Source organism: Neoarius graeffei, chromosome 1 (assembly GCF_027579695.1).
Source record: "Neoarius graeffei isolate fNeoGra1 chromosome 1, fNeoGra1.pri, whole genome shotgun sequence".
In the NCBI taxonomy this organism is placed as follows: domain Eukaryota; kingdom Metazoa; phylum Chordata; class Actinopteri; order Siluriformes; family Ariidae; genus Neoarius; species Neoarius graeffei.
Window position 1 is genome coordinate 116,492,024 of NC_083569.1, and position 19,541 is coordinate 116,511,564.

Below are 19,541 nucleotides of genomic sequence, written 5' to 3' on the forward strand. Positions count from 1 at the left end.
GTGAAAGCCCGCATAGAGTTTGCCAAAAAACACATGAAGGACTCCCAGACTATGAGAAATAAGATTCTCTGGTCTGATGAGGCAAAGATTGAACTTTTTGGCATTAATTCTAAGCGGTATGTGTGGAGAAAACCAGGCACTGCTCATCACCTGCCCAATACAATCCCAACAGTGAAACATGGTGGTGGCAGCATCATGCTATGGGGGTGTTTTTCAGCTGCAGGGACAGGACGACTGGTTGCAATTGAAGGAAAGATGAATGCGGCCAAGTGCAGAGATATCCTGGAAGAAAACCTCTTCCAGAGTGCTCAGGACCTCAGACTGGGCCGAAGGTTCACCTTCCAACAAGACAATGACCCTAAGCACACAGCTAAGATAACAAAGGAGTGGCTTCGGAACAACTCTGTGACCATTCTTGACTGGCCCAGCCAGAGCCCTGACCTAAACCCAATTGAGCATCTCTGGAGAGACCTGAAAATGGCTGTCCACCAACGTTCACCATCCAACCTGACGGAACTGGAGAGGATCCCCAAATCCAGGTGTGAAAAACTTGTTGCATCAGTCCCAAGAAGACTCATGGCTGTACTAACTCAAAAGGGTGCTTCTACTCAATACTGAGCAAAGGGTCTGAATACTTAGGACCATGTGATATTTCAGTTTTTCTTTTTTAATACATTTGCAAAGATTTCTACATTTTGTTTTTTTCTGTCAAGATGGAGTGCTGAGTGTACATTAATGAGAAATAAAATGAACTTTTTTTATTTTAGTAAATGGTTGCAATGAAAGTGAAAAATTTAAAGGGGTCTGAATACTTTCCGTACCCACTGTATACATTTATAGTTAAGTCATTGAAGTTTTTTTTTTTTTTTACAATTGCAGCAAGCATTCTTTGGTTCCAAGTTCACATTTTTAAAAAAAGTTAGAATAACACTGCTTTATGTGGAACAAATAATAAAATGAACTGCAGTGACTTTAGTTGTAAACAATCACCCTTTTTAATCTATCATCAATATCAAACATCTATACGATTTTGTAGATCATAATACAAAAGATGGGTTTTTCTTATCAAATTGGTTACTTAATAATGTATTTTTGTGTGAATATTTGTGCATCTGTCAGTTTTAAAGTTTGTAACATTTTTAAATCTATAGTCTACATTAAATAAAATAATTTAATTCATCACTTGTCATGTTCCGTCACACATTAGACACAGATCTACTTCAGAAGAATATTTTCTCATCAGCTTCAAAACCAATCTAATTTAAACCTTATTTTTTTAGTTTTTTTTTCCTTTTCCTGATTAGCAAGTATGTAATTTGTATTATCTACAATTATCAGCAACCAGAATACAAAATCACAAGAAGAAGCACAAATTGCTTACAACTTTTAACATTTTATTCCCATTAAGCTGAGATAAACTAAAGACTCAGATTAACAAGCTAAATTCTCTTCCTAATCAGGCAACTTAAACAGTGATGCAGCTATTGAAGCATCTGTGCATTTTCTAAGCAATGTTGAGTATACTGAGAACCATAGCTGGTGTACTGATGGATTTTGATAAGGCCTTGTGCTGTGTATAGTTACGAGTTGAAAAGCAGCATAAATATGATGTAAAACATCAAATTTTCACACGAGTCCTAAAAGTCGATAAAGAGAGCCCAATTAAACAAATGAGATACTTTGTCATTTCTGGAAAATGATCCAGTATTACTTGCTGGGTCAGTGTGGAGTCAATGTGGGGCCAACTTCAATCAAAGGCATGTCAAAAATTTTACAGACAAAAATCCAGTCATTGTGAGACAGTGTAGAGGGCCTTCAGGATTGACACCAGTTTAGGGCAGGAGAGTCGGATTTCTAGCACCCGGAAAAGTGCGTCCCGTGGAACCCAATCATATGCAGCTTTCAGGTCAATAAAACATAGGAATAATGGTTGTTTTTCCTTCTCAAGAATGTGTCTAGTAATGAATATAGCATCACATGTTGATCTATTTCGCCTGAAGCCAAATTGTGTATCCAATAGAATTAGCTCGTAAACTAATCTTAGCCTCTCCACCACAATAACTGACAATACTTTAGACATTGTTGCAATTATCGACAGTCCACGGTAATTTTCAGCCACACTTTTGGAGCCCTTCTTGTGTAGACAGGTAATTGCTGAAATAAGTCAGGTGACTGGAATCTTTAGGCATGTCCATATGGCACCCAACAGGACTATGAAATATTCAAGAATGCGTGTGGAATTGGAGTACTTCAGCTGCTCAGCATATATACCATCCGTACCCTGGCATTTACCATTATTGAGTTTCTGCAAGCAGCGTTCCACTTCTGGTGCGTCTGGGGGTTGTTCGTCTATGGGCTCTAGGTTTTCTGGAGGCAGTATGTGTGGAAACTCTTCAGGGTGTAACAACTCAGGCTGCTGCTGGATTGGCCGTAGGCCAAGGTGGTCAGAGAAATGTTCTTGTAATTTCTTTGGGTGGATGAGTTGTATATTCTTTTTTGGCAGTGACGTGTAGTTCTTGGCAAGGCGGAACTCCTCCTCAGTATGTCTCTGTTCACTAGCTATATTTATCCTTCTCGCTTTCTCCTCAAAATATCTGAAACCTGGGACAGAGTGCAGAAGAGAACAGCCTGCTGATCTATGCCGACCTCTGAGGGGCCGTCCTCCAACGTGTGGGGCACACCCCGGAGCAGCAGCACCAGCGATTCCACGCACTGCGCCTGGAGTAGGTCAGCCGGCCGTTCACGTTTGGCCAGCAACTCCGGGACGCCTGCCAGCAGTGGCTGAGGGCCGACAACCGCGATGCCGAGGGAATCATCGACCTGGTGGCGCTGGAACAATTCATCGCCTGACTTCCGGAAGGAACAGTGGAGTGGGTCCAGTGCCATCGCCTGGCGTCACTGGATCAGGCCATCGAGCTGGCGGAGGACCATACGGCGGCTGTTCCGACAGCAGGACAGCATATCTCCTCTTCTCTCTCTCTCTCCCCCCCCCTTCTGTTCCTCGTCCTCGCCCCGTTCCTCCACCGTGGAGGCGGGGGCCGGCTCCACCCCAGCCGGCCCGCCGCACCCGCGATGCCCTACCGTTTCCTACTTCCGCGTCTCCCCCCCCCCCCTCAGGTGAGTGAGCTCCGGAACACCGGTGCAGGAGGGAAAGCCTGGGCCAGTATGCTGGCGCTGCGGGGAGCCAGGGCACCTCCAGCATCAGTGCTCAGCGATGGAGGTGGGCACGGTGGTCTGGATCCCCGATGCGCCAGGGACTGCCCTCGATCGGGCCGGAGTGTATCGCATACCGGTGAGTATCCAAGGGGATACGCATCAGGCTTTGGTGGACTCTGGCTGTAATCAGACAAGACGAGGCATTGGGAAGAGCACAATTGGTGAAGGTGTTGTGTGTGCACAGGGATGTTCGCAACTACCCTTTCGTGTCGGTCCACGTTTTATTTCGAGGAGAGAAATTTAGTGTAAAGGCGGCGGTTAATCCTCACCTTACCCACTTGATAATTTTGGGGACTGATTGGCCAGGATGCGGGGAATTAATGACACATTTAGTGAAGAGTGGGGCCTGCCATAATTTAGTGGGGGGAGGTCCCGGTGTGGCTTTGGCGGGAGCAGCTGTCACAGAGCCATCTACGTCATCACCGCGTCAGAGCGAGGGGCAGCAGGCTCCTCCTCCCTCTCTCAGGTAATCCCTCGCGGATTTCCCGTCAGAGCAGTCGCGAGACGAGACTCTGCGGCATGCGTTTGACCAAGTGAGAGTAATCGATGGTCAAACGTTCCAGCCAAACACCACCCCATCCTTCCCCTATTTCTCCATTATTAAGGATAGATTATACCGAATGACGCAGAACACCCAGTCTAAGGAACCGATAACACAGCTTTTGATCTCAAAGAGCCACCGGGAATTTATATTCCAGGCGGCTCACTTTAATCCCACGGCCGGCCACTTGGGGCAGGATAAGACACTAGCCTGAATAATGGCCCGGTTCTATTGGCCAGGGATTCGCGGCGATGTCTGTAGGTGTTGTACAGCGTGCCGCGAATGGCAGTTAGTAAATCCAGGGGCCATTCCAAAAGCGCTTTTGCGCCCTCTGCCATTAATCGAGACCCCACTTGAAAGAATTGGGATGGATCTCGTCGGGCCATTAGATCGGTCAACACGAGGAAATCGCTTTTAGTTCTGGTGGACTATGCAACGCGATATCCAGAAGCAGTGCCTCTTCACAATATCTCAGCATGCAGTATTGCAGAAGCACTCTTCCGCGTCATCTCCCTAGTCGGAATCCCCAAAGAGATTCTGACTGATCAAGGCACTACGTTTATGTCACACACACTGCGCGAACCGTACGGGTTACTGGGAATTAAGCCTATCCACACCAGCATTTATCAGCCACAAACGGATGGCTTAGTTGAACGGTTCAACCGCACCCTCAAGAACAATTTGAAAATTTGTAAGCGAGGACGCACGCAGCTGGGATAAATGGCTCGAGCCCCTGTTATTCGCAGTGCGGGAGGTCCCACAAGCCTCCACAGGGTTCTCCCCGTTTGAATTATTATACGGGCGTACTGATCTTACCTGTGATGAAGTGGGCGCTGCAAACCTGCGCATTTTTGATGGTGCTTTCATCCCAGTCTACACGTTTGATGGCTTGTAGCCATAGACGTCGGTGATTTTTTTGGAATGGGTGAGATCCTGCTGGAATTCTGTACATTTTAACCCCATCACTGCTACGATTCTGACACCCGACAACACAACTAGGCATTTCTTCCAAATATTTCTTCTCGTCTCTACCGTCGCCAAAATTCAGTCTGACCGTCGCTGAGTCTTTAGTCCAGGCTGCGCGCGCAATTTCCTCTTATGTATGAATGACGTTTACTGCGAAGGGGTCTATTGTCGGACGGCACCATCACGAATTTTGATTGGTCGAGTTCAAACCCGGAAGCGAATATCAACCAATCAGCGACGACGTATCACGAAAGCTTTGAATGATTCCCGCAGATTTAATCCTTCTGAAAATGCGGAACGGACTGAATTTTCTTCGATCATGGCAGAGTTCAACGTACCAAACAAAAATGCGGAACGAACTGATTTTTTTTCCGATCACTGTGAAATTCGTAGTTTCGAATTAACTGGTCATAGTGGTGCAAAAGTGGCAGAAAATCGTATAAAATACGAAAATTTCATAGTTGTTGGCATCTCTGCAATGCACGGATCACCTGTTGGTATCTGGCACGCCAGCCATTCAAGTTCAGGTGGTCCACAAGTCGGGGGTGCAGATGGACACGGCGGATTTCCTCTCCCATCCGGGGGGGGGGGGGGAGTTCGCTGCAGGCTGGACGGCTCCCCAGCCCGAGTCGGGCGGTGGGGGTATGTGGCAGCGGGGGCGTGGTCAAGCGTTAGTCTGTGAATGGAGGGTGGAGTCAGGGAAGGTAAGTGGCAGAATCACTGCACCTGATGGGAATTAACCTGTGTTTGTGTCTTCCCCAGTGACCACGCCCTATAAGAGGAGAGGGAGAGCAGAGGAAGGGGGCTCTCCCCGAACGAGAACACGCGTGTGTGTGTGTGTGTGAATAATTAAAAGCTGAAAAGCTAAAATAAAAAGGGTTTTTGCAAACTCAGTTCTGGCCTGCCATGCTTCTGTGCTCCACCCATCTTAACTATTTCTACAGTGGTAAACACAAAATCGCCATTGTGTCATTCAAACCTTGTCACATGGTGGAAAATATGAGCAGATCTGTTTTATTTTAAAGACAGTGGAAGATATGCTTTAGCCAATGAGAAGCTTGCATCGGGAAGCCGATGAGAAGTCTGTGTTCAAACAAAGAAAAAAAAAAGTCATTGTACAATGATTTTTAAGAAGAGCCGCCATTTTGTTTTGGGATGGTTCTAGGGTTGGTCCCTTGTAGTGGGACAGAGTATAACAATTAATGGTGGAAGTTTAAGAATTCAGTGCAGTCCAAACACACTCGGTGTTGGAATTGATTTTATGTAAGAAAGGGACTTTTACAGGTAAATTAATTTGTATAAATGTTTGACTACTTTTGAGGTAGCCTCTGCAATACTGCATGCAGAAACGTTATGCCATAGCACTGCTTCAGGGTACTGCATTGCATAGTCCACAAGGACTAAAATAAAGTGATGCCCTTGTGCAGTCTGAACTAGTGGCCCAACAAGACCCATCCCAATTCTTTCAAAGGGGGTCTCAATTAGGGGAAGCGGGCACAATGGTGCTTTAGGAGAAGCCGTTGGATTTAGAAGTTGGCACTTGTGACATGCTGCATACCACCTGCAGACATCCCCCATGAATCCTCAGCCAGTAATTGGGTTAGTGTTTTGTCTTTCCCTAAATGTCCAGCCATTGGATTATAATGAGCCATGTGGACTAGAGGTTCCCTGCAGCTTTTTTGTATTCACAAGTGCATTATCTGCTCTCCAGTCTGAGTGTCCTAAGTCATTTGATACAGCCTGTCCCTAATAAGGGAAAAGTACAGGTGGGAGAGTGCAATGTTTGGAAGATTCTGACCACTGGCAACTTTCACTTGGTCAAATGCGTGCCAGAGTCACATCTTGCACCTGCTCCAGAGGAAAATCTGCTTGGGAATCCCAGAGAGAAAGAGAAGTGGCGGTGCGCTCCCTGTTCTCCATGTTGCTATGATGCATGGCTGACATAGACGGCTCTGGGACGGCTTCGCCACACAGTCACATTGCAATCCCCTCAGAACGTGCTACTGCAGGACCTACCCTCCACCACTCCTTCTTTTAAGCTCCTAAACCCTGGCAAATCTGTCCCCAGAAATCATGGGTGGGTGAGGCGTGGGCTAACTGCTGCCTCAACACTATAATCTATTCCCTAAATTTGGATGTTTTACCAGTATCTGCGGGCACTTGTGAATATCCCCATGCACAAACAAACCTTCACAAAATGTGCTGTATCCAATGCCTCATATTTAACCAACCTTTGGTGGATTGATGTATTATTACAGTCTGAATCCACCAAAGCATGATATGTACCCCCTTGGATACTTATGGGTATGTGGTATGTTCCAGCTTGTTTGGGGGCGGTCTCTGGTGCGTCAAGGATCTGGACCACTGCCCCCACCTCCACTGCAAGGCACTGGTCAATGCCAGCACACCAGCCCAGGCCTCACCTCTGCACTGGTGCCATGAGGATCATTCACCGGGGGGGGGGGGGGAAGAAACAGAAACACAAGTGGAGGAGGGTGGAGAGAAACCATGGGCTTGGGGAGCTGGCTGTAGGAGAGTCAGCCCCCACTTCTGTGGTATATGGAGGGGAAGGGAGGAAAGGGCAAAACAGGAGGAGGGGCAGGACGAGAGAGAGAAGAGGCAGGATGTCTACCTGCCACTGGAACCACTGCCATATGATCTTGAGCCAGCTCAATTGCGTGATCCGGTGACACTTTGCAGTGGCACTGGACATGGTGGCACTCTTGGTAGCAGAGCTATGAAGTGCTCCAGTGCGACTGCGATGATGACCCCCTCGACAGTGTGATCTTCTGCCCCAAACCACCACCAGCATCATCGGGCAGCCCCATTTTTATCAGGGTGACATGGGGGAAGCCCGCTGACTCTGTGGCTGGGTCCCCTGCGGGTACGATGAGATGCAGGAGTGCCTGGTGGTCCTCCTGTTTGGCCTGCAGCAGGGCCTCAAAGCACCGCTCCTACTCGCTGCACATATGCCGCTTTTCCACTACCAACACGGCTGAGTCGTGCCGTGCTGAGTTGGGATGAGTCGAGCTGAGCAGGGCTGTTGGAGTTGCATTTCGACTACAACCGTGCTGAACCGTGCTGGCTGGAAGTGGGTGGACACATTGGGTGGAGTTAGCGAAAGTGGGTGGACGTCAGGTGATGTCATTAGGCGGCGCAAACAGTGACATCAGTGACCTTTTAAGCGGTAGTCTCACGACCCGGATAGTAAACAATAAACATGGAGGACATGGAGTCGTTAGTGTTGCTGGTCTTGGTGCTGTGGCTTGTTGTCACCGACAACGCCAACAAATACTGGCAAGAGCGTATAGATGAGGCGAGGCGCATAAGGCTTCATAATTCTCGTAATTCGTAATTCTCCTTCTTCCGGGTTTACGGTGTTTACAGATCCCAGCGTGCTCGCGGGGCGTGTGAGGACACTCCTCCTCACCAATCAGTGCACAGGGGAGTGTCTCCTCACGCCCCTAGCCTCACTCAGCTCGGTTTGGCTCGCTTCAGCCCCACTCCAAAACCGTGCGAGTTTTGGGTGCTAAGCAGGGCTGAAGCGAGCCGAGTCGTGCTGTTTTGAGATAGTCGAAACTCGAGCCGTGTCGGGCTGAAGTGAGCTGAAGTGAGCTGAAAAAGGGTAGTGGAAAAGGGCCATAAGTGCATTCGAGCATATGTAACATGTAACCACTTTCTAAGCATGGATTTTCATGTTTTTGAGCTTTTAACACATTTTCATCATATTTGTCATTTTAACTGTAAAAGCACGTCTGAAACGAGTTTTCAACATAGTATTGTGATATGCACTTGTTCAGAGTAGGAAAACACACTGTGTCACCAAGTGCATGAAAACAGCTTTCCTAGCGCAGGAGCGCCTTCAGACTGTTTCTAACGCCTTTTCAGAGCATAAAGCAAACGTTTGACAAGGAACATTGATTTTGAGTGAAATAATGCCGCTTTTCCACTACCAACGCGGCTGAGTCGTGCCGTGCTGAGTTGGGCTGAATCGAGCTGAGCGGGGCTGTTGGAGTTGCATTTCGACTACAACCGCGCTGAACTGTGCTGGCTGGAAGTGGGTGGACACATTGGGTGGAGTTAGCGAAAGTGGGTGGACGTCAGGTGATGTCGTTAGGCGGCGCAAACAGTGACATCAGTGACCTTTTAAGCGGTAGTCTCACGACCCGGATAGTAAACAATAAACATGGAGGACATGGAGTCGTTAGTGTTGCTGGTCTTGGTGCTGTGGCTTGTTGTTGGTGACAACGCCAACAAATACTGGCAAGAGCGTATAGATGAGGCGAGGCGCATAAGGCTTCATAATTCTCGTAATTCTCCTTCTTCCGGGTTTACGGTGTTCACGGATCCCAGCATGCTCGCGGGGCGTGTGGGGGCATGTGAGGACACTCCTCCTCACCAATCAGTGCACAGGGGAGTGTCTCCTCATGCCCCTAGCCTCACTCAGCTCAGTTTGGCTCGCTTCAGCCCCACTCCAAAACCGTGCGAGTTTTAGGGGCTAAGCAGGGCTGAAGCGAGCTGAGTCGTGCTGTTTTGAGATAGTCGAAACTCGAGCCGTGTCGGGCTGAAGTGAGCTGAAAAAGGGCCAATAGTGACCCGTGCCTGGTGCTGGTTCTGTTGGGTGGCAGCAAGGGCATGGACGAGTTCTTTAAATGGTGAGGACTCCATGGTGGCAGTTCACTTCAGCATCCCAGGTTTCAGCACCAGTGTAATAAAAATGCTGAAACACAAGGGCAGGTGGGTTTGTGGATTAGTCTCTCTTTTATTGCGTCAAGAAAAATCACTTTGCAGCATTTGACAAAACAATTTTCACTAGTCTGCGCGCACACACACAAACACAGCCAACACTCTGGTTGGAGATTCCCTCTTTTCTCCTCTCCACCCTTTTATCAGCTCACCATCACTGGGAACACACACATGCACAGCACATTAATTAACCAAAGGTGTGATCATTTTGCCACTCACCTTCCCTGGCTTCACTCTCCATTCACAAACCAGTGCTTGACCATGCCTCCGCTGTTACAGTGATCACACTGAATCTGATATTTTGGCTTCTGTTCTAGTCGAGTTGAGGGAGGAGGAGGAGTGTTTCTGTGATACATCACCCTATATTCAAAATATACAGAACAGTAATGCTGTTAATTTAGAATATGTTTGGGTGAAGCTGAAGTTGATGCAATTTCACACTATAAACAGGACAAAATCCACCTCTTTAAATACTGATGACCATGTGAGATACTTGCACTATTATCATCACACTGTATGTGTCAAAATTGAGCCCAACTCAACAAAAACTCATTAGACACAGAGTTGCAGTTTCAGGCTTTTTATTATGTGATGATAAACAGCCATGCTTGTCTGCAGAGAAGCCAATTTTTTTCACTTTTACATAGACATGATGTACTTTTCCACTCTGTCACAGCACCACCCTACATGTAAATAGCCAATGCCTTCTCGAAGTGTGCCACTTTTATGCATGTCCCTTAGATACAGCCCAAAGGCATAATTCTACATCCTTTTCAGCATGCCATTCTTTAAACTCAGCCCAAAGGTGTGTGTTAACTTTGTTGGCTGTCTGCCAGTATTGTGTACGTTTCATAAACTCAGCCCAAAAGTGTGGTATATATTTGCATGCATTCACATACATTCATCACCCATTTCCAGACCTTCAGTGTGTATGAAAATTTCCTACCATTCATTGCAAGGTCTTTAAAAAATAATTCATAATTCTCCACATGACAGTGTGATCATACAGTTTATACACCATATGCCATTGTCACCAAGAGAGCAGTGCAAAAGTCCCTTTTTGACCTTCCTCATTTGTGGTTTTACTAAGAATCAGCTTGAGTGATGCCAGTTTCAGTTTGAACTTTTTTCAACAACTTTTTTTAGCTACAGGATGTAGCTCAGTGCACCCACTCTGTTTTAATGCACTGCTAATACTGTTAACAGTGAAGGTTTACTACCTTAAACAGGACTCTGAACATTGACTCATACAAGAAAATCAGGGGTTTTATGCAATATACTGTGAAAGGATACTTTTAAGAAGTCATTGCTAGAGACAAATGCTTCTATTTTAGAAATCAAAGTCACCTTCTTTTTAGAGTACACTGCGTTTTGGTGGCCCAGGACATTTTAATTTGTTTAACAGTGCTCTGAGTAGTGGTTCAGGAAAAGTGGGTCCTTTATACAAGATTATATGATCTATTTAAGAGTGACAAAGGGTTTAAAAAACAATTCTTACCAACAACCCAATGAAAGCATGTAAAAACACAATTTGCAAGTTGTACATTTCAATGCTTTTACCCACAACATAGTTTTAAAGCACTGAGTGCCCTCTAAAGGCGAAATGTCATATCTGCAGCCATTGAAGGTCTAATTTCAGGACTGTAAAATCAGAGGAGAGGAAAAAGGAAGGAGTAGAACTCTGAGTTTATTATTTACCTGTTGTGGAAATACTATTAGATGTGCTGAAATGCTCACTATAAAATATTAAATTATCTAAAATGATAAAATGTATGTTGTACATCTGAAAACAATTTAATTACAACATATGCTAATAAAATGATATTACACAAAATACCTTTGTAAATGAAAATACAATGTTAATTAAACAAACATTAATGAATCTCTCTTGGGTCCCTCTTAAGTTAAGTGCATGATGACTGTTTTAGCTTCAGGAACATATAGGTGTGTACCAGGGCTTTACATTAGCACCCGCCCACCCGCCAAATGCGGGTAAAATTCGACTTTGGCGGGTAATGACTTTAGTCCCACTAGCCACTTTGGCAGGTGGTTTATTCTGTGGTACGACAGCATTTTAATTGTAGTTTTCTCTGAAGGCATCTGATATAATAAACGCGTTGCAATGTAATATTACGCGCCTACAACTCCCATGAGCACCTGCATAAACATTCTGACAACATATTAGAATTGTTTAGAACGGCTCAGATAAAATCAAATGATCAGACCCTCCAGGATTTCACGATGTTGCAACGTCAACGCAAATTCAACCAATCCCCGCGAATTCAGGGCGGGCGGTGTTGCAGTTATATCCAATCACCGCAACTTTCCCGCAAATCTGACCAATCGTTGGCGTCATCTTGAGGTGACGTCGACAAACTACCTTCCGCCTTACTTCCGTGCATACGCTCAAGAGAAGCAGCATGTGCGAGTCAGTGTTTATATAGGCTTAAATTCTGTTACTGAAAGTGCGTTATGTTTACAGTGAAGGACTGTGTGCACTTTATTTTTTTTTACTTAAAGGGATAGTTCGGGATTTTTGACATGAATCTATATGGTATCCCCGTCAGCAGTGTCGTGCATCCACACTGACTTACCCCCGACAGTGTTCTGTGAGCCTAGATATTGTACAGTGTTGGTCAGTGCACAAGTAGTTCCGGCAGGTTTCCTGGGGTCTGCAAAGTAACACGTTTTTCTTCTCAAAACAGCTCGTGTTCGAATGAGTGATTTATTAGCATAACAAAACCCTTGTAGTCCAAAAAGTCACACCTTGTAATTGCTTGGGGCTACTTTCTCTCAATAGCGATCAGTGCGCGCTGTCACTGTTAACAGTTGTGTGCGAGCTAGCCAACAACTTTCATTAGTTGTTCGACAGAGTGTTTAGCAGCAGCAAATTGCTTTCCTCCTCAGTATACAAGTGCGCTTCCATGGCAGGGAAAAGGAAACTACCACTGCTGCCTATGTAGTGCCCTATTTATACAAATAGGAGTCATTCAGGATTCAGCCATGACACGGAGCAAAAACATGGCTGAATCCTGAATGACTCCTATTTGTATAAATAGGGCACTACATAGGCAGCAGTGGTAGTTTCTTTTTCCCTGCCATGGAAGCGCACTTGTATACTGAGGAGGAAAGCAATTTGCTGCTGCTAAACACTCTGTCGAACAACTAATGAAAGTTGTTGGCTAGCTCGCACACAACTGTTAACAGTGACAGCGCGCACTGATCGCTATTGAGAGAAAGTAGCCCCAAGCAATTACAAGGTGTGACTTTTTGGACTACAAGGGTTTTGTTATGCTAATAAATCACTCATTCGAACACGAGCTGTTTTGAGAAGAAAAACGTGTTACTTTGCAGACCCCAGGAAACCTGCCGGAACTACTTGTGCACTGACCAACACTGTACAACATCTAGGCTCACAGAACACTGTCGGGGGTAAGTCAGTGTGGATGCACGACACTGCTGATGGGGATACCATATAGATTCATGTCAAAAATCCCGAACTATCCCTTTAATACAAGAAATTAATGGATGCCAACATTTTTGCCAAAATGGTATTTTATTTTCCATTGTTTAGGCAGCTTCAGCATCATACTGTGAGATTCTGTTCAAATTGTTTTTCTTCTTCTATGAAGCCTGAGCCATTTATTTTATTAGTTTATAATGTTTAATTTAGTCTTCAGGAGAGACTGCCTGCACACAGTACTAGTATTAATAGTTTTTTTTTCCTTACATGAGAGCTGAGGCATTTATATTATATTTTAAGGTAACTTCATGTTGTGCTGTGAGGTTCTATGCACTTTAACTTTTGAACCAACAGGTGCATTTGGATAAGTAAAGCCTATTTTTCTGCATTTTTGTAGTCCTGGTAATCTTTTATATTCGTGAAGTTGTTGATAGGACCATTTGTTTTTTTAATCAATAGTTTTTCAGTAATAACTTAATCTTTAACACGTCACTCAATTTTAATCACAAAAAGAGAAAATCACAATTTCTCACAACTTTCACTTCCTCCCGCAATGTAATCGCAACAAAAACCTAAAAAACACCGCAACTTTCATCACAATTTTTTGGAAACCCCCCCACAACAGACATTTTAGCCCGCAACAATCACAGAAAAGGCCCGCGAAATCCTGGGGGGACTGAATGATACGGTAACCTACGGTTAATCAGGGCTTTCCACTAAGGCTCATACTAGTCAGCCATGACAAATAAGTAGCCAGCCGGGGGGGGGGGGGGGGGTGAGAGAGAGAGAGCAGCCCCTCCCCTCTCTGCTCCCTGAGTTAACGTGCAAGGAAGAGACACAATATGACAAGCAAAGAGCGCCTTTTCTCTCTCAGAGATCCCTCTCCTCGAACAATGCTGATTTACACGGAAACGAAAGGAGCTATTCGCAAAATTCTTTCACATTGAGTGCTACAAGGCTCCCATGAACACATTGATGTAATGTTTTTGTCCCTAGTGTAAAAAATGTGGCCACTAGAGCGAGTTAAAAACAAGTGACACTTCTGATTTTGCAGTCAAAGCGCTCCCACGTTTATAATGGAAGTCTATGAAGCAGCTCGCCTGTCCTCTCCTTACTTTCAGGCTTCTCATTCAAAAACTGTAAATCCTATCACTCAGGTAGACACGTGTTAATCAAGACAAGTGTGACTACAACTTTTGAGAAAATTGTGTGTGTAGAGTGAAAATTGTGGCTGAAAACAGTTTAAATGAGAAAGTTAGAGCTTTTTTTTTTTTCAAGCTGCCTACACTCTAAACTCCTGAGCTCCACTGGTGTGTAACGCAATAGACACCCATTATAAAGTCTGAATTTCTCCAGATTTGCTCATGGTGTTTGATCTGTGACTGATCAAAGAGTATAGAACCTAGCAAAAAAGTTGAATGCCAGATCCACATAGGAGAATTTTGTCTCCGTTTTAAAGTTTGAATCATGTCTCTAGGTAAAAGACAAAATAAGCGTTATCTCTGCTTCTGTTCCCTCCGATGTCGCCTCCGTTGGCCCCGACACACTACTGCCTCCGCCGAGTGCGCGCGCGCGCACACCGCATGTCGGGGCCGTGGATGAGTTACTCTCCCTTGATCAACGAAGTCTGCGGGGAATTTGTGGTTATTATCGGCACTTAGCGCGAATCACAACTTAAATGAGTGCGGTTCAGTTTGACATTATTGTCAGTCCGTTAGATAAACATTTAATTTTATTAAAATCGAAAATTAATATTTAGAGCCTGTGGGCTACAAAAATAATAGTCATTAAAGTAGCCGGCTGGACTTGTGTAGTCGGCTGTATGGCCAGCAGCTGGCGCTTGTGGAAAGCCCTGTTAATGAATGAAGCAACAAAGTTGCTGACGACTGACAAGCGCACTATGTGGCGGCATATAGCTGGAGTTTCAAGCCCTGCTGCTCAGGGAAAAAGGGGCAGAGATGAGCAGGACTGGAGCAGCATTTTAAAATCACCGAGGTCCGTGATGCACAAAGCACGCGCCGAAAAATTTGACATTTTTTGATTACGTTCATTATGTCTTATATTGAATATTGTTAGTTTTTTTTCTTTTTTATCAGACATCTAATTTTTTAGGTTTGTTTACCTGACATGTTTCGACGTACAACTGTCGTCTTCCTCAGAGTGTCACCGGATGTTATTGGTGACGCATCTTTTTAAAGATGCGTCACCAATAACATCCGGTGACACTCTAAGGAAGACGACAGTCGTACGTCGAAACATGTCAGGTAAACAAACCTAAAAAATTAGATGTCTGATAAAAAAGAAAAAACTAACAAGAAAAATTTGACACATTTAAATGAGAGGGGTGAATTACACGCCACACAAGAGATCTATTCCTGAAATTACTTTTAAAGGTGTTTGAACTGAATATCATCAGTTTTGAAAAAAAATATATATATCATGTATGTGGCAAGAGTAAGAATAGTTTAAGCTTATTTAATGGTTTGATCTGGCCCAAGCAATGAGGACAAAAGATACCCTAACTATGTAGCCTATGTAACTAAGATACATTAACAATCTGGCATCTGCTACACCTACACAAAAAAAAATTCTGGGAAAAAAAAAAAAAATCAGGATACACTGTTTTAGGCAAAGTTATCCAAGGCAAACATAAGTTGAAACTTTCCACTCTATTGCTTTGGCTTATCAAATGGTTTATTTTTAAAATCACAAACAAGGCAGTCTACAACTGCACTGCTTCGAAAATGTCAATTTAGCAACTTGATGAAAGCGCGCTGATGGTGACCATGAAAAACCCGTGTCTCCTGCACTGCGGCCCTCCCCCGAGTCACGCACTCATTCGCTTTTGTGTTCTTGGTCTCAGAGCCGCACGAAACAGACACAGAATCAACGTTTAACATAATTAACAATGCACTTTTTACGGAGAAGTTTTAATGTTATTATTTATTTTTTTATCCAGTTGAATATTTAGCCTACAAATGTATTTTCAGCTCTTAAAAATGACTGAGGTTCGGACCGCAGGGGCCTCATAGCTGGCTACGGCCATGGAGTTGAACAAGATGCTAATAGGAAGATAAGACAGTTCAGTGACAAATGGAAGTTCGGGCGAGATTGGCTAGTTCATAGCAAAACCAAAAATACCATGAACTGTAGAAAGTCTGGCAAAGACAGGCACCAGCAATTTTAAACTCGAAACTATAAAGGACCACAAAAAGTCAAATGCACACATCGGTACTACAGGACAGCACTGCTTTCAAGTCCCTGGCTGTCATGAAGTCGGCTGAGCTGGAGAGGATGGAGCTGCTGTTTAGAAACGTTCACGCGATTGGAAAGAAGTTGATCTCGCCCCAGCTATCAACTTATGGCCTGCTGGAAGCCTCAGGTCACGAAGACCATTTTTCATGGACCATTCAGACTCATCTGATGATAAATGTAATGAGGACATTTAATGTCTCTCTCTACACGTTCACACACACACTATTAAAAGATAATACATAATACACAATACTTGCATATCAAAACACCAAATGTTTTTCAATGATAAATGCTTTGAATTGGACTTTTAATATTAGAATCAGTTCAGTTGTACTGAATGTTATTTTTCATATTATACGATATTTCATATTGTAAGGGGCTTGAATTTGAGTTTAATAAACAGAATACTCTGTTTATATTTTTGTCTGAATTGGTTGCATGTTTTCATATAGAGATCTTGCAGTCACGTGACCGGAAAGTACACAACCGCCATCTTGTCGGTCAAAAACACAGCTGAATACTGCTGCACTCGTGTACAGAATGGATCAATTTCAACCGACGGACTACACGGCTCATTTTTCTAATGAACAGATAACTAGATATATGTCTAAAATAAACGATCTACAGATTAGTGACCCTTATGGCTTACCGGATGGAGTTTTCACGACCGGATTTTGAACTGCCAGCGGAATACCCGGACGTGTATAATTACCTCATTAACTTTCCCTCGCTGTTCAGTGGTGAGGCACTGCGTGCCTATAAATCTCTGGACAGTTATCTTTACAGAAATTCAGGATTTGTCAGCGACTCAGATGTGGCATCTTGTAAACAAGAATCCTCATTGGATGGGTAAGTCACTTAAGTATTGAGTATAGCACTGGCCAGCCGATTACAGAATAGAATAAGGTAATTCCAGCTGTAATTCCAAATTGTCCGTCTTGTTTACATGGATCTGGCGTTGGAGAGGTAGAGGCTTGGCAGTGGAGGTTTGAGTGGCTGTTTTCTGAGCTTAGTCAACAGGCCGGCTCTGCAGCCTCGCTTTTGCTTCTGCTCTCGGCGCCGCCTCCTTCGCTTTGCTTCCGATAACAATCCACGGAGACTCCGCTAGTCTCGCTATCTCGTCCGGAACGTTGTGCATGCGATGGAAATCGCTACAAACCGTCATTTTCTGCTGGAAACCCATGTCCAGTAAGTCCATACGGTTGTAGTGGATATTGAAGTCCGGTACAGACGAACAACACGCAAAAATACACACAAAAAACATAAAAAACGTGCACAGGTAGGGAGAGCTTGTAGCCGCAGACATTGTAGTAGAATTGTATATAGTAGGGTTTTCCAGAAGAAAAGGTAGAAGTAGAACCAGAAGTAGAAGTCGGAATATGGCGTTTGACCTACAAGATGGCGTCTGTCACAATCTGGATCGGCTGTGACGTCACATGCAAGTGCTCCATAGAGAGCTACCTTAACAGCACTGAATACTTGAGTGCTACTGTAGAGATACATTATACGCTGCCATTCATAATTAAATCTAGATCTTCCGAACTTTAACGTATCATTGTGAAGAAAAAACTGCGATTTCCTGGCAACAAAATTGTGGCTAATGAAAAGGCTGAATGGCTAGTGACTCGGGAAAACCACTAGCCACAGTGGCCGGTGAGCAAAAAACTTCATGTAAAGCCCTGGTACAGGAGCTCTAATGTCACTTATTCCCACTTTAACTAGTGCAACTGCAGTCGCGCTCGGCACAAAATGGCGTCCGCGCGGGCAAACTTTCCCACTTATTAATGTCGTTTAAACAGAAATAACTCATTAAAGCATGTCACAAACTCTACATGCACACTCACGCTAATATGGTCTGTTAGAATAACATAACATTTCATGGCGCATTAACCGTTTACTGACCTGTATAAAGCAGAGGAATGAGGACACAGTGCGCCTTGTTTCCTTCCCAGATTGCTTCTGAGGAAACAGCGTCAGTTCCGCTCCCTTACTGTTCCCCGGAGCAACTAGTGACAACACAAGCGTTCCGCCCCTCCCATTTCCAACATAAGCGAAGCGCCTCAAGGCAATATACGACTTCTAATTCAAAACATAAATGTATACATGAACAAAAATAATTATAATACTAATTAAAGAGTCTTACCACCTAAATGTGGTCACCCTATTTTAGGTGTGCCACACACTCATCCTAATATGGTACTGTTTCTATAGTAACAGCTCATTCAGAGGGACTTGTATGGTGGATGCTCCACATAATCTAAGCCCAAAGATAAAGAGATTAAAAACATGTAATTTATCAAAACTACAAAAAATGTGTATGATTGTTGATATGGTGATGTTTTCTGTAAGAAGATGTTTATTTCACTTTAATTTATGGAAGGAGTCTCCAGTGTCAGCACTTTGTTACAGTCAGAGCTAAAGCTGTAGCTTTAAGTTTTCTGAAAAGGACAGAGGAGTTCATGCTTTGCAGTTTATCTGTAATAGGACAAACTGCTTTTTTTTTTTTTTTTGCCTTATTTAGGGTTGCCACCCTAAATTCCGTAAAATACGGAATCGTCCTTTATTTCACAGCACAACATGAAGTTACCTTAAAATATAATATAAATGCCTCAGCTCTCATGTAAGAAAAAAAAAAACTATTAATACTAGTACTGTGTGCAGGCAGTCTCTCCTGAAGACTAAATGAAACATTATAACCTAATAAAATAAATGGCTCAGGCTTCATAGAAGAAGAAAAACAATTTGAACAGAATCTCACAGTATGATGCTGAAGCTGCCTAAACAATGGAAAATAAAATACCATTTTGGCAAAAATGTTGGCATCCATTAATTTCTTGTATTAAGTAAAAAAAAAATAATGTAAAGTGCACACAGTCCTTCACTGTAAACATAACGCACTTTCAGTAACAGAATTTAAGCCTATATAAACACCAGACATGTGGACTCGAGTCATGTGACTTGGACTCGAGTCAGACTCGAGTCACCATTTTGATGACTTGAGACTTGAAATCCCTAGATGAGGAATGACTTGCAACTCGACTCGGACTTGCACGCTGTTGACTCGAGACTTGACTTGGACTATACAGTTTTAGCTTGCAATGACTTGGCGTATCAGGTATAAATATTCTTTTTTTACCCCCCCTCGATTTTGAATCCAAGTACACTCATTATTTGAATGCGGTGTAGCTCCTTGTCCTAGGCTACGGCAGCTCAATCCACTAGCACTAGGTGTCACTCAAGCACTTCAACTGGCTCAAATGAAAAACCAAACGATGATGGGCAATGAGGACGCTGAACATTGATGATGCTGAATGATGAACGGATGGATAAAAACATGATTCCCCGCGTAATTTC

At 44.0% G+C, this 19,541-nt stretch overlaps 1 long non-coding RNA gene across 1 annotated transcript; it reads right to left on the reverse strand.

The window, feature by feature from the left end:
* Positions 1-997: 997 nt before the first annotated feature.
* LOC132882339 (uncharacterized) lies at positions 998-18,157 on the reverse strand. The gene is made up of 3 exons (XR_009654203.1): positions 18,090-18,157; positions 9,689-9,829; positions 998-9,443 (listed from the first exon to the last, which is right to left on the reverse strand). It is a non-coding gene; the product is annotated as an uncharacterized LOC132882339 (long non-coding RNA).
* Positions 18,158-19,541: the final 1,384 nt, after the last annotated feature.